Source organism: Phycodurus eques, chromosome 23 (assembly GCF_024500275.1).
Source record: "Phycodurus eques isolate BA_2022a chromosome 23, UOR_Pequ_1.1, whole genome shotgun sequence".
NCBI classification, from domain to species: Eukaryota; Metazoa; Chordata; class Actinopteri; order Syngnathiformes; family Syngnathidae; genus Phycodurus; species Phycodurus eques.
The window spans coordinates 1,170,592-1,186,599 of record NC_084547.1 but is presented as its reverse complement, the minus strand read 5'-3'; the positions used below and the strand labels follow the sequence as shown (position 1 = coordinate 1,186,599).

Here is a 16,008-nt window from a genome sequence, read left to right as displayed (position 1 = left end):
AGCGAGGGAGGCGGTAATTGCCTCGGGCTAGCAAAAGAGTAGCGTGGCCCCCACCCCCGAAAATGTGCGCTCGTTCTATTGAGAGTGTGGCCAAAAAAGAAAAAAATCCATCAATGATAAAAATTCAATTTCTGCGAAAGTGTGTGTGAATTTTTGAAATAAATGTGTAAAATATTGTTTAATTGGCAGGAATTTTATTGTGAGAATTTAGGAATTTTGGGAACGTTATTATTAGCTCCGTACATGAGAAAGGTGGAAGGAGGGCCCTCGTTATTTTTCTTTCCCTGGTCCATGTTTATCTATTAAACTCGCATTGCCAAGACCCCCAGCCCTGTCTTCGCTCTCTGCTCACCGCGCATACCACCACCCACAATCCGTTCCAGCAGTTTTTCTAACCTCTTCATTTCTTTTCAAATTTTGGCCCCAAATGATCATTGTTTTAGGTTAGTGAGGATACTGTACATGATCGCTACACCTTTTTGTTTTTTGTCTGTTCTGATTGCATTATGTAACGATATCCCACTGCACAGCAGTTTGTTGACATTTTTGCTTTTACTGTATTTTCATTAGATGTCTGCTGCCAAGTCGGCATTGCAAATCAGAATCTGTTCTCATCTGCTTCACCTGGATAAATAAAGGTTAAATAAGTAAATTTGAAAAATGTCCCAGTACTGCAGGCTTCTTAGTAGTCTTTTGTTCTTCACCTCCGACGTGCAGTCATCCCACCGATAAATTGTCTAAAAACAAGTTCCCAAATTGATGCCGCTCGGGTCCCCACTTCCCTGACGGCTGCGACCCATCACTCATTTTCCAATCTCGTTCCGGAGGTATCCATCATACTCAATGGCGCCGTTCAACTTTGGAGATAGTAACAGACTTTAAGCGGGATGGGCTTTAATTCATCCTTTAATGAGATGTGGCTATCATCATTCTCATGGAGAGAGGCTTATTTTTATGTCGTCGTTCAATTTGTCTGCCAAAGAGTCGCCAAACTATCCGTTCTGAATTTGTCTCCGCGTTTCCTGGCCCTCCCAGTGGACATATTTGCCATCGGTGATGCTTTGTGCAGATGATGTTATTCCACTCGCCAGCCTGAGGCGTCAGCTGTGTGTGTTGGCCGTCAATCAGAAGCCCCCCCGCCGCCGCCACCAACAACAACAACTCCCCCCACCCACGTCCAAACCAACTGGTCCAGGAATTCAGTGCCAGTCGCTGGGTGAGACCGGTCTCTGCTCCGTGTCCAAATTGAACGAGACTTTGGCGCCTCTGAACTAATATCGAGTGAGTAGTGCCTCTCCAAATTGCTTCATATCTTTGTCGTTATCAAAATAGAAAGCCAGTTTCACTTAGCCACATGAAATTCTGCAGGCGTGAGTAGACCCGCAAAAAAAGTCTCAAGAAGCTATGCCTGAAAAGTCCATTTTGATGTAAACCAATCTTCAATGGTAACAGGCACATTAAGAATGAATGAAATAATCCATCCATCCATCCATCCATCCATCCATTTTCTTCCGCTTATCCGGGGTTGGATCGCAGGGTCAGCAACCTAATCAGAGAAGGCCAGAATTCCCTTACCCTAGCCACTCAGTCCAGTTTTTCCGGGAGGATCCCGAGACAGTCCCAGGCCAGTCGAGAGACATAGTCTCTCCAATATCCGGGGTCCTCCAGGTGGGTCGCGCCTGGCACACCATCACCAGCGAGCGTCTCGGAAGTATCCTAAACAGATGTCCGAGCCACCTCTTCCAGAGTCTCCCAATGCAGAGGAACAGCGGCTCTACTCTGAGCCCTTCCCAGATGACCGAGTTTCTCATCCTGCCTCTAAGGGAGAACCCGGACCCCCTGCGGAGGAAACTAATTTCAGCTCCTTGTATCCGCAATTTTGTTCTTTCAGTCACGACCCACAGCTCGTGACCACAGCTGAGGGTGGGAACGTAGATCGGCCGGAAAATCGAAAGCGTCGGCTTTCGGCTCCTTCTTCTCCACGACAGTCCGCATCACTGCAGAACCGGCACCGATCCACCTGTCGAGCTCCCGCTCCATTCTCCCCCGACTCCCGAAAAATACTTGAACTCCTCCACTTGGGGCAGGATCTCACTGCTGACTTGTAGAGGCCGCTCCGTCCTTTTCCAACTGAGGACAACGGCCTTAAAATGTCCACGAATTGCGCGTTGACGCAGCTGTACACATGCAATATACTTATCCTATAATTGATGCGATTACTCCTCTGGACCAGTTCTTCATAATTACATTTCTATTGTACAAGACGGCAGGACAATTAACTTGCACAATACAAAGAAACAGAATGATGCAGCAAAGTACTTCTCTTTTTGGCCTGACCTGACCTAGAAGGAAAGACAGGAATATAATTGTGACTCGAATTTCAAGGGCTTGGATGCCGCAGAAGCCAGTTTGGTCTTTTTAAAACGGGAAACTGGAGGATTGCTTGACATTGTGTCACACCGCAACCAGATATGTTGGACATTGTTCCATCGGGAATGCGCCGACGTGACTGAAATCGCTCGGGGCGATAATGAAAAACCCGATTTACGCCGACACATTTCTGCGGACACACCTGAATGGTCGGGGAGCAGTTTTATGCGCCTCTCCCCCTAGGAAACGTCTGCTTTAGGACTTTAAAAGCTCATTTCACTCTGCCAAAGGCCGAATACTGTAGTCGTCCAACTCTGTGCACCTTAAAAATATTCGTCTTACCATAACTATGCGCCTCACTAATGCGTTTCACCTCGCTAATGTTATGCGCTTTACAAATGCTCTGCGATTTTTTTTAATGCTATGTCTCTTACTAATCTACATTTCTTACTAATGTTATCGTCAAACAAGCTTGACGTCTTAGTGCCGTGATGGACCTTTGTTACACTGTGCGCCTTATTGATGCTTTGTGCCTTACTGAAACTGATGTGCCACATTGTTATGTTTATTGTTATAAAGAAGATTTGATAGATTTTAGACTTATTTCCTGCTTGGTAGTTTGTGGATGGATGGTTTGAATATTCTTTTCTTTTTTTGGTTAAAAAACAAAATCAGTTCCTTTCTTTCTAATGTTCATAATGCTCAATTTTGATTGACAGTGCCTGATAATAATGTCGCATAATGGTAATCGTAACGGCTGTACAGCTGCATTTGCTGAATGTCAATGCAGCAAAATGGAATAAATACATGCACTCCTCATTTGCTTATTCAATAGAAAGAGACACTTCTTTTACGATTGCACTGGGCAAGACACGAGCAAGACGGCTTTCTCCGCACACCGAAGCCATTTGAATACCGAAGGACAAACGTCAATTTTCCCTCCGCGGACAGGAGTCGAGACACGGCGTGGCGACCGAGAGTCCCAACGTCAAATCCAGTCCAATTCATCGCAACGTTTAATGTATTCTACCAGAAGCGGAGCAGTCGTACACGAATAAAGTTTTCTCTGGTTTTTTATGTGCGGGCCGAAGTGTGTCTATTTAGTTAAAAGGGCCGCCTGTCATTTTTCAAACGTTGACGACGGCTTTGAATAAATTATGCAAACTTTTTTTTTCCCGTCCTTGTGCCAAACAGTGCATCTACTGAATAGTAATGACGAAAGCGGCTGCAGCAGGCCGAGGATGCAAAATGTCAAGCGCGCTGGCCGGGCGGCCCTTTTATTTCATTTGGAGTTGTTTTTTTTTTTTTTTTTTTTTTTTTTAAAATAGCACCAGATTTCTAAATTCATATTTACATATAATTCCGTTTTTTTTTTAGATTACAAACAACATCTTGATGAAATACGACTTTTCAAGCACTTTAACAGCAACAGCAGCTGTAGTAAAGTGCTATACATAACGCATTAGAATAATAATAATAATAATAATACATGAACAAAAAACTAATGCATAAGTGAATACATACATACATATGTAAACAAAGTAATAGAATATTTTTGTAATACAATGTAATATACCAATTAAATTGTATTTTCTTTCACTTTTTTGTATTTTATTGTATCTTTAGAAATAGTGCACATTGCAGTTTATCTTTACAAAATGCACACAATCTTTTTCAGAAAAAAATTACATTTGAGTATATTATTGTTTTGTGTAATTACTATTTTTTTAAATAAAACAATTGAAACTATTTTATTTAACTTTTACAAACAGCACATATTTTATTGGGTTTTTTGATTTTAGAAATTTCAGTTTTATTAATGCTTTGTATGTTCTTTTTTTTGTTTCTTTTAGAAATAGTAAGTCTTTAATTTGCTTTTTTGATTATTTATTTTAGTTTATGTATTTTTTAAAATAGCACAGCAACAAAACCGGTATTTATTTAAAAAAATATAAATTGTCGAAATTTTCTTTTTATGTTATACTATGTATTTCAGTTTTAGAAATATTTAATTTCATAATATTTTTATGCGCTGACCACCCTGGGGGCAGACCTCACAACATCTTGAACACAACATATTCGGTATGCAAATGTCACTGATTACCTTATTTGCAAATGCCCAGCCGGACAGTTGGCGTCCAATCAGGTGCCTCCCAGCATTCTTTTTATTCTGGGGAAAAACAGAAAAAAACAAAACAGAATAAAGATGAATTCGACCTCACATTTTATTAGACAGCGCAGGCACATCAAAAAGCACACATTCAAAATCCTAATGGCCGTTTGCATTCCGAATTTCCTTTGGGTTTTCCTTTTTATACCAGACAAATGTTGCTATTTAATCACGTCCCATGTTGCCCGTCACTCTGCCAGCAAATTAATGTATTGATTAACGAATTTAATGTAAATTCATCTGCCAGTCTTCTGTATTGCATAATTGTGTGTGTGTGTGTCTGTGTGTGTGTGGGGGGGGGGGGGAGGATTGATTTATGCAAATGCATTCCGTCAATAGCAGCACTAATAGAAACAAGACAAATTGTTTTGCTTCCGCAAATTACATTAAACTCGAGCCCTGCTGTGCTACGCGCTTCCTAATGCTAGGTGTCTCGCTAATGCTATGCTTCTTACTAATGCTATCGTATTAATGCCGTCCTGTGTCAAATTCAAAATCAATTCGTTTTACTTATATGAGTATTTGAATTATTGGCAGTTGTTATCCATCAAACGGTCAAAATTGTTTTTGAGAGAGAAAAAACATTATGGAGTAATATTTTTCAAACTTTTATTACAAAATATCTTCGTCGTTAGGTGTCCCAAATACATTTTTAGGATTTGCAACATGTTTCCTGGAAATGCTAATTACGTTTTGGGATATATAAGATTTTTCTCTCTTTTCCATGAAAACTAACACAAATGCATCTTAGTGTCTCTCTCTCGCTTGTCTTTACCGTTAATGCCACTGGAATCAGAGACTCCTTATGTTGCTCCAGTACACCAGCGGGATCTGTGAGCTGAAGTGCCAGGACGAGGCAGCCATTTTGCATTCACACCAGAGCAGACAACAAAATAAATGGTGGTACTTCTGAGATATGCAATATGCATTCATTTGTGAAACTAGTTCATGACTTTGCCGTTATGACGATTGTATGAAGACACGAGTGAAATTGGTTTATTAAGTAGTTAGGATTTGGGCTGTCACTATCGAATCTTTTTAGAATCGATTCTCCTATTGATTATTGGTCGAATAATCAAATAATCATCACCACGCCCCCCAATTATTATTAATTATATATATACATATATATATATATATATATATATAATTTTTTTTTACGACTAACACATTTTATTTCTCATTTATGAGCGATGGACATCGATCCTTAACTGCATATGTTGGTGCTGAGTGTGTGGTAGAAATTTGGTGCTCACAATTTGAGACGGCAAAATGCTAAATGCTAAACGGTTAGCAATCGCGATTAGCATTAGCATGCAAACGATCAAATAAAACGCTAACAACTATTCAGCTCACTCATAAAACATGTTATATGTAAATTACACATCTAACAGTGTCTTAAAAATCACTCACAGACGCTCCGCTATCATTTTTGGCGCTTTCCTTTAATCGTGGTTAGCATTAGTGTGCTAATGATGTCATTTTAGATTTTAAAAAAATGCTAACTATCATTGAGCTCACTCATACTCATGTTATACAGTATGTACATTACACATCTAACTGTCTTAAAAATCACTTACAGACACTTCTGTGTCATTTTTGGCAAAGTTTATCTGCGTCCATCTGCAATAACTGTCCGTGTGTAATGTTGGTTCCAGTGGCGCAAACATGGTTTGAACTTTATTTTTATTTTTTTCGTCCCGGCGGAGCTTTGAGGCAGAAATTGTGTTTCAACCTATTTTTCAAGTCTACTCACCAGAGTTATTAGATGTTTTATTTTCCCCCAGCCTAAGTTAGGATCATTTATGAACTTGCATTCAGAGAGTTTGGCGGGCTATGATGTTATGAATCTTACAAATACTTTCCAACTAGCTACTTTGCACCGTGCTACGCTATTCTCCTTACTAACGCTACGCGTCTTGCTATCGCTACACAGTGTTACCTTGTCCCCCAAGCTGTTCCTTTGCAATTTTGGTTTCAATTCAAGAGATTTACTTAATTGGGTCTTTAAAAGAAACGAGATGGCAAGTCGCGAAGCGATGTCGCCGCCGCGCACATCTGCTTGTCAGCGAGTCCGCTGGAAGCCGTCATACGCTCGGCAGGTTCCGGAAGTCGGGCAGATGGCGCGTGGCACAATTAGGTCCCCGTCTAAATCTCTCAATCAATCTCCTGGACGCCGTACCACCCAGCATTTGTCCCTCCACTCAACATGCTACTCCCACTATTTGTGGTTAGGGACAAAATTTCATTCATTTTTTTTTTTTTCCATTTCAGAAACGGCAGCAATTAGTTGATTATATTGCTACGCATTTTCCTAATGTTACGCATACTACCAATGCTCTTATTTGAATGCATTTGTCTTTGTCGAGTCTCGATGTTATTTTCCGAAGTAGCGCCAGCAACGTAATCTAACGTGATGATATTTAAATCCGGGAGAAGAAGGGAATGATTTCTTGGTGTGTTTTGTCTTCCCAGCCCGAAATAAAGCAGGTGCGAGTACAACAAAAGCAGAATAATTCCCGTCTGTCATCACGGGCTCACGCTGCATACCTATCAGGAGAATGTTTTTACAACGTCAATGAGATTAGCCATGTGTACACTCCACAAAGCGTGTACATATTGGGGGGGGGTTAACAGCACTCGACGGGAATACAAAAGCCGGCGCTGGTGACTAAATGTTTGCACGGGACAGATCAGGCGTGCCCTCTGTGTGTTGCAACACCTGCATTCTGGGATTCTGGAGGGGGGGAATAACGCTTTTTTTTCCGGGAGGGAATTAGCGGGATTGCGATGAATGAACAAGACAGACGTGAGTAACCCCGGCCCTAACATACTTCTTATCTGCGGGCTTACGTTGCACAAAGGAGGCCCGATAAGCTCAGCAGAAGGCGCGACGGCGGAAAGAACCCACTCCGGGTCAAGACGGAGTGTGGTCAAGTTAAGCATTGACGAGAGCATAGATCTATGTCATAGTTCTTATTAAGTCCTGGGGCAGTGAACGCAACGCTGAGCAGTGAGAAGGCAAGTCATTGTGTCTGGTTTTCAAGCACAGGTGATACGCACCTGTGCGGCTAAGATTAGCTCGTCTGTTCGCCTTGAGCTAGGCGGTATGCTAGATTTTGCCTTTTTGATCGCTAATTCCCAATCCCTGTGAAACCCAAAGTGACAAAAGGACCCCTGTAACCGCAAAAACTCAAAACCTTACCAAGAGTGTTTGTCTTATTTCTAGTCAAAACTAATCCGATTACACTTAAAATAAAACTCATCATAGGTCATTTTCACTTCACTAACTTTTATTTGTATCTTTTACATTTTTTTGTATATATATATATATATATATATATATATATATATTATATCTGAAAATTGTCACCATATTAAAACAAGTTACATACTTTTACTTATTTTAAGTGGAACCAGATTAGTTTTGACTACAAATAACAAAGCAAAGCAAATTGATTGATATAGCGCATTTCATACCCAAGGTACATGATTAAAAGCACTTTTAAAAAAATAAAAATAAAATAAAAAAAAGGGGGATTGGTGGGGGAAACAGCTTATAAACATTTAAAACAAAGAGGGAAAAAAATACAAGTGCAATTAAAAGACATATCATTAGAAAGTGGAAATCCTCTAAAAAGCATGAGGAAAAAAAGAAAGTTTTTAACCTGTACTTGGAAAAAAAATAAGAGAAATATTCTTGGCAACATTTTTTTGTTTTTCGCGGTGTGACGTTAAAGCACAGGTGTCAAACTCAAGGCCCCGGGGCCAGATCCGGCCCGCCACATCATTTTATGTGGCCATATGTTTGTACACCCCTGTTTATTATTATTGCAGTATATCAACAATGTGCCTCGTTAATGCTAAGCACCTCACCAACACTACAGTCATGAAAAAAAAAAATATTAGCTCACCCTTGTTTCTTCAGTTTCTTCTTCATTTTTAATGGCTGGCACAATTAAAGGTATTTTTGTTTGGACAAATGTATTGATGACAAAAGCAATTATGACAAGCAATTATGCTCAAGCATGTCAAAATTGGACATGTAACAGGCATTAAAATGAAGAAAATTGAAGAAACTAGTGCGGTCTAATAATTGTTTTCACGACTGTATGCATCTGACAAATTTTCTTACAAAAGCCATGTGCCATAATAAGAAAATATTATTATGTCTGCAACTGTGGATCAATTCAAAGGGGGGGGGGGAAGTTTTCCATCCAGTGTTTGGATTTTTGAACTGCAAAAGTAACGAGCGACTGCCAGCAAGTGCAGAGTGTGAACGAAATTTCTCCCAGCTTGTCACATCGCATTGGAGCGGATGCGCCGTCGAGAAGTCGTCCTCCTTAAAGCCGCCGCCGCAAAGCGCTTTCACTGAGGTTGCATACTTGCTTAAATGCGCCGTGACGGGGCAAGCTTGATTCACTCCGACGAAAAAAAGAAAGTCAACAGTGCATCTTTCTTGTGAAAGGCAAAGTGTTAAGTTAGGCTACTGTGCGGGACGTTGATCATCGGGCCGGCTCGCTCTATATATTGATTAAACCATCCATCACTTAAACGCTACAAGACATTATTTCTAATTAAAAAGTAACTCATAAATTGCGCTCTTTATTGCCAGGCTCGGCTTGTAAATAAAACTCCGGAGGAGGGTGGCACCGCGATGCAGCCTTCCCTGCGTCCTCGCCACTGTTAGAAAAAAAGAAAAGAAAGAAAAGAAAGAAGAAAAAAAAAAAAAAGAAGAACAGAGGAGTGCACCATCGGTTTGCTTACGGCAAAGATAAACAGATGCAAATCAATCATTTCTGCAGGTAGTCGTTTTTACAGCTTTGGGAGCTGGAAAATTAAACAAATATGGAAATCTGATGTAAAAAAGAACACGTGACCATCAGGTCATTTAAGCCAATCAGAAGCCGGAATTTTTGTTTGTTTGGGGGGGTGGGGGGGTGCTCGTAGATTCATCGTAACTCAAGAAAAACCTTTGCACCTTTGAAACCAAATCCTACCGTATGTCCACTGAGGTGATGCACAATTTTGACATCAAAGACGCTGCGGCGCACGGGGGTCAAACTCGTTACTTGTCACGGGTCACATTGTAAGAGGGTTTACATTAATATGGTTTACAATCATATTAATGGTTTTGCAGTCATCGTACATGTGAAATACAAAAGATAATGCCGAGGTTAAAACAGGGTTACTGTTGAACCCCCGCCCCCTCCCCCCCCTTATCAAGTTATTGTAAAAAGAGGTTTGGTAAGAAATATCGCTACGTTATTATATTTTACATATGACGATTTGAACTTTTGATCCAGATTTTAGCCAGAGCCGTGGAAGTCGACGCAAAGGATTTGTCAGGTGGAACCAGATTGCAGCCTCCCCCGCGTTCTGGCCCCTGTACAGGGCTATCTTTAAAAGAAATGAAGGACAGACGGGTGGGACGGCACCCCCGGGATGCGCACGGCGGAGGTAAACAGATGCATATCAATAATTTCCGCAGCTCGCTGTTTTTACGGCTTCGGGAGCAGGGGATGGAACAAATATGGAAATGCAATGTTTGGTATTGGGAGGAATGTAAAACGCAGCTTGACGGTGATGTATGACGACGAGGACGCACTCCAGCGACTCCCTTTTTGCTGACAAACAACCATTTTGCCGGCTAATATGCCGAGGCGGGACCTTACGTTGTCTATTTTTCCCCCGGTTGAGGCCGTCAATTCCACCTCACGGCAGAGGACGCTTCACAGCCGACAGCTTCTGATTACTGCCGCTTGTCAGGCAGCAAACTAACAGCCCCCCCCCCCCCCGCCACCCCCGCATCCCGGGTAACCACTCGTGGCAGAGTGGCAGGCGATTTTTGGATGGAAAGAATTTGGGATTTCTCACCTTAAAAGGGAGACGGGGTAGGGGATAGAGAATATGTCACGGGCAAAGCAAAACATGTGCGATCGTTATTCATCTGGCTCTAGTTTCCCCACTGGGTGGATTTTCTCCACTTTATACCGGAGTTGGACAAGCTCAGACCACACACACACACAAAAAAAAGCTTTGTAACCGAAAGAAAGGCCAAGGAGTTGTATTCGCTTTGAAGTTGTGGACTAGTGGCAAATCTAGCTCGACAATGTTGCTAACCAAAACAGCAGCACTTACCCAAGTAGTGAGTCCTCCCACCCCTTGGATTTCTTTGAAAATTCCGCCCCTGAATCCATTCTTACTTCGGAACATGAAATTTAAAAGTTAATCATGAGGAGACCCACAAACAAAACAAAAAGAAACAGGAAGTCTGCCATTTTGCCTTTCTAGAATTTAACCAGAAACAATTCAGCCCCCAGTTTCTATTTGACTTAGCAACATGAAATTTGGGAGGCATCTCAGACGTGTACAAAAAAAAAAAAAAAAAAAAAAGTCTGAAAAGAAACAAGAAGTCTACTATTCTGCTTTGAAGTTGTCATTTTGGTTCAGTTCCACCCCCCCCCCCCCCCCCAAAAAAAAAAACACAAGTCTCAGGAAACCATGCATGAAAGGGCACTGAAAATCTGCCATTTTGCTTTGAATCAACTAATCTCCACCAAATGTCTTGTGTGTGATGAAGTTTCCCACCCTATTGATTTTCAACGGTTTCAATTTCAATGCTTGCCCATAGAAGCCGCCCGTGGGTGTGCGTCTGACCATAATGTCCTGGGATGACATTCAGATTTGCCTCGTGTTATCTGAAAGCGCCGCCATTTGTTTTCGCGTCGGGATTTCAGCCCAGGTGTCTCCAAATCATGCAAAGCAGGTCGTTTGCATTGAAAGGGAGACCTTTCCGCGGGCCCCACAAAGTGTCAGCACGCGTTCGCCAATTTGAACGCCGTCCAGACCTGGGCCACTTTGGTTACCCCGGGCAACGGCAACCGGCGAGGAAGCAGCAGTAGCCCCCACCACCCCCACCCGTCTACACGGATACCGAGCGGAGCGTCGCAAGCCCTTTAAGTGACCGCGGTTCTGCGAAGGCACACGGTTCCTAATGAAGAGCAACGCTCATAAACACACATCGACGCGCAAAGTGGCGTCGTCCTGACAACGGCAGCCGGATGAAATTACACTGGAGTTTGTGTGTCGTTCCATCCTAACGAGCAGACTGTCTGTAATGGGAGGAAATGTGTTGTCGACGGTAGAAGATATTGACCCGGGCGATATTTTGTCTGTGGCTGCTTATCATTGGCAGCAACACAACACCATGAGGTCATTTCAGCCAATCACAAGTCTGAAGAAATTACATTTTGGGAAAAGCACACCGGCAAAAATAGACCTAAAAAGAGTTGAGTCAATTCAATTGAAAATAATAATAATATTGACAATGTTATAATACAATAATAATATTGACAATGTTAGCATACTCGCACACTCTGAACATCAAAGACTAAGTCCACGAATGAGCAAACTTGAAAATAAAAAACGGATGTTAGAAATCAAAGACCTCATGTCCTCTGTATTGACTGAAGCACAACTTTGACACCAAATACATTTTTCCTTTTTAGTGACTGATGCACACTTTTGGCATCAAAGTACACGTCCACTGTAGTGACTGATGCGCAACGTTTGACATCAAAGTATATGTCCACTGTAGTGACTGATGTGCAACGTTTGACATCAAAGTATACGTCCACTGTAGTGACTGATGTGCAACGTTTGACACCAAAGTATACGTCCACTGTAGTGACTGATGCACACCTTTGACATCAAAGTGAACATCCACTGCAGTGACTGATGCGCAACTTTGACACCAAAATATACGTCCCCTGTAGTGACTGATGTGGAACGTTTGACATCGAAGTATACATCCACTGTAGTGACTGATGCACACCTTTGACATCAAAGTATACATTCACTGTAGTGACTGATGCGCAACGTTTGACATCAAAGTATACGTCCTCTGTAGTGACTGATATGCAGCTTTGACATCAAAGTACACGTCCACTGTAGTGACTGATGTGCAACTTTTGACATCAAAGACTGTCGCATCAAGAAGAAAACTGCTTTTGACGCGGAAAGGATTAAACACCGGGACGTCTTTTTCAGCAGTGTCTGATGCGTTTCGGGTGGGCGCGCGGCGTGACACGTTGCGGATGAGGCAGTGAAACGCGGAGCAGCTTTACGGCCTCTCGCTGTGATTCAAATGTTTTATTTTCACTTCGCGCCTAATGCCATTACTCCTGCGTCAGCAACATTTACCGCCCTCGCTCTTTTTTTTTTTATTCTGTTTTTTTTTGGGGGGGGGGGGGGGGGGGGGGTTGCAAATGAATTCACGTGTGCTAATATGGGATTACCCTGGAATGTGTCTATAGCCGAGCGTGGGTCGGCCCCCCGCGCTGTCGTGAAAACACAATACGAGACCCCGCCGACTTATCAAAAGAGCTGACATGGCACTTCCGCCCCCGGTGCCAGTTTTTATGCCTTGTTCCTGTTGAATATGGCGTCGTAAAAAAAAAAACCAGGCATAAAACCTCAATGGAGGGCTGGGGGAGCAATGCAAACAATGTATGCCGGCTAAAATATGCACGGCCGCCGGGAAGAGAATGCAAAATATGGCGTGTGCTCGTGCGGGTGTACCTAATGAAGTGAATGCTGTTCCTACTTTGGCACGGGAAGGATTTTCAGTCCCGAACGCTCTGCTAAATCCGATCGGACGTCCTCAGGTTCCACATCGCAAAGTCACCGGACAGCCTAAAAAGCAGAAAGGAAACATTTTGAAATGCTATTAAAATATATTTATATATATATATATTAAAGAAATATTGCACTGTCAAAATATATGGAACCTAATAAATATTTTGTTCATTGTATGTTCAACTGATCTCATTTAAATGTATTTACTTAGTGTTTATTAATTCCAAATTTTTAAATATATTCATCAGATATAGTCAATACAACAAATATCAAATAAATAGTTTCAAAATATATTTAGTTTCAAGAAAAAAAATGTCAAATACATTTGGTATGTAATTGAAAAATTATATGACTGTGATATTTTATTAGAAATATTTAAAAAACTCAAACTCAAATCTATATATCATCTGTGATTATTATTTGAATTATGAAGCGGTGTTTTGATACATTTGTCGCGGTTCCCACAGTGATGCCGTCCGCCACTGTGTGAATCCAGGTCACGCGGGCTTTTTAATGGCTGATTTATTAGGGCTCAACGATGGGCCGGCGCGCAAAAAGCCCGTTTTAAAGTACATTACCGCCACGCAGTAAATATCCCGTCCGTACGGCATTAGCATTTTGATGGCGGCCATCCGCAGTCACCTTTCGGGGGGGGGGGAGCATGTTGTTTTCCCTCGCGTCAATGTCAGTCTGTCTCGCTCTCTTCGTACAGACGTTGTCATATTCAGTTTAGACGACTAAACGGATAAAAAGAGCTCATGTGTCACCTGTGAAGCTAACATTTTGATTAAAAAAGAAACAAAAATGAGCAAAAGCTTCAAGCAGGCACACAATTCCTTGGCAAAAAGGCTTTTTGAGTCATGTTTGTTTGAATAAATGATGTCTTAAATTATATGAAGAGCAGAAGTGGCATCTGTAAAACTGAAGTAAAAGGAAAAGCCACAAGGTTCCACACAATTTCTTGACAAATAGAGTTTGGATTCGTGTTTGTTTTGGATCTGTTGTCCTGCTGCAGAACCCGTGTGAGCTTCAGATTGAGGTCACAAACCTATGGCTGAACATTCTCCTTCAGGTAAAGAACAGTACTCATGGTTCCATCAATCGTTGTCCAGGTCCTGAGGTAGAAAAGCAGCCCCCGGACAATCACATGAGCACCCTGTTTGACTTTTGGTATGATGTTCTTTTTCTGAAATGCTGTGTTACATTTACACTAGAAGTAACGAGACACACACCTTCCAAAAGATTTTGTCTCGTCAGTCCATCAAATATTCTCCCAAAAGTCTTTGGAATCATTCAGATTTGTTTTCTTTTTGCAAAGGTAAGACAACCCTTTATACCCTTTTCTTTTTGGCCGGCAGTGGTTTTTGCTTTGGAACTCTGCCATGGATGCCATTTTTGCCCAGTCTCTTCCTTATTGTTGAGTCATGAACACTGACTGTAACTGAGGCGAGGGAGGCCTGAATTTCTTTTGTCCTGTGTTCCTTCTGTGACCTCCCGGATGAGTTGTCGCTGTGCTCTTGGGGTCAATATTGTAGGCTGGGCACTCCTGAGACGTTTTCTCCATTTGTGCAGAATGGCTCGCACCGTGGTTCGCTGGAGTCCTAACTCTTCAGAAATGGCTTTGTAACCTTTTCCAGACTAATAGATGCCAATGACTTGATTTCTCTTAATGTTTGTAAATTTCTTTGGACCATGAAATTTGCAGCTTTTTGACCATTGATTTTTATCAGACAGGTTCTTTTAAAATGATTTCTTCATTTTACAGATCTGGAGGTAAGCAGACTCGGCTGTGGCTAGTGAAAATGAACTCAGCTTTAAAAAAAAAAAAAAAAAAAAAATGGATGAGACAGTTAATTCATGGTTTAACAAGGCGGGGGAATTACTTTTTCCACACAGGGCCAGGTGGGTTTGAATCATCCCCCCCCCAATAATGATGATCTTAATTATTAAAATGGGGAAACTATGCAAAAAAAAAAGGGGGAAAATTCTTTTTCACGGCGCTGAATTTTGCAGGTGGCCTTTTTCAAAAAAACAATGAGTAAAAGTCGCAAACGATTTCTCAGCAAAGGGCTTTCCGAGCCCTTTGTTTTATTCTATCTTTGTTTTATTCTATCTACTGTATGTCTTCAAAAGAGCTCATGTGGCATCTGTAAAGCTGAAGTTTACGCTGCAGACTTAAAAAGCCTGTTTGTTCTCATATTTAAAAGTTTTTTAGTAAATGCATGTCTTATACGGAATTAAAACAAACACAGATAGATAATACATCAAACCAAAAATATAAATCAAGTTGGCTCGAAAACAAAATAAAACGTTTGTTTTCACAGCCACACTATAGTGCGAGCCATCTGCCTTCAGCGACCTGAATAAACAAAAGGTCGACACGCAGAAAGAAACAAAGTATGTGTTTTTTTAAATAAAACGAAAAACAGCGTGGGTGTGTATTCATTCTCTGCAGTGTAGCAGAAAATTTCCAAAGAGCTCCATTCACGCGCTCAATAGTCTAAAAGCATTTCCCGCATCAAGGACACAGCGTAGTCAAACGATCAAGATGAAAGGAAGCAGGACTATTCAGGCAAATGCCTCTTCTACTGCCTCCAGGCGAAAGTTAGAAATATTCATTTGCGGGGGGGGGGGGGGGGGTTCCATCACAAAGCTGCCGACAGGAAACTAAAGAAATGTAAAAACATATGACAACATATGAGAAGCCGCCATGCGGCCGATCCCAGTCGAGAGCCGGCCGTGCGTCTCGCTATAAAAGCGTTTACTGAGCCATAAGCACCGCGGGTCCCGCCGAAAGCTCATCAAAGTGCGGCTTATTTTGTCAGCCG

At 41.7% G+C, this 16,008-nt stretch overlaps 1 protein-coding gene across 1 annotated transcript in view; it reads right to left on the bottom strand.

Moving 5' to 3' along the window:
- Positions 1-16,008, bottom strand: part of LOC133397801 (adhesion G protein-coupled receptor L3-like) — a 125,771-nt gene that overhangs the window by 96,135 nt on the left and 13,628 nt on the right. Inside the window, exons 3-4 of the mRNA XM_061669113.1 lie at positions 13,124-13,237; positions 4,475-4,540 (exon numbers count right to left, since the gene is read on the bottom strand). The gene's annotated coding sequence lies outside the window, so the exon portion shown is untranslated. The remainder of the gene's footprint in view (positions 1-4,474; positions 4,541-13,123; positions 13,238-16,008) is intronic.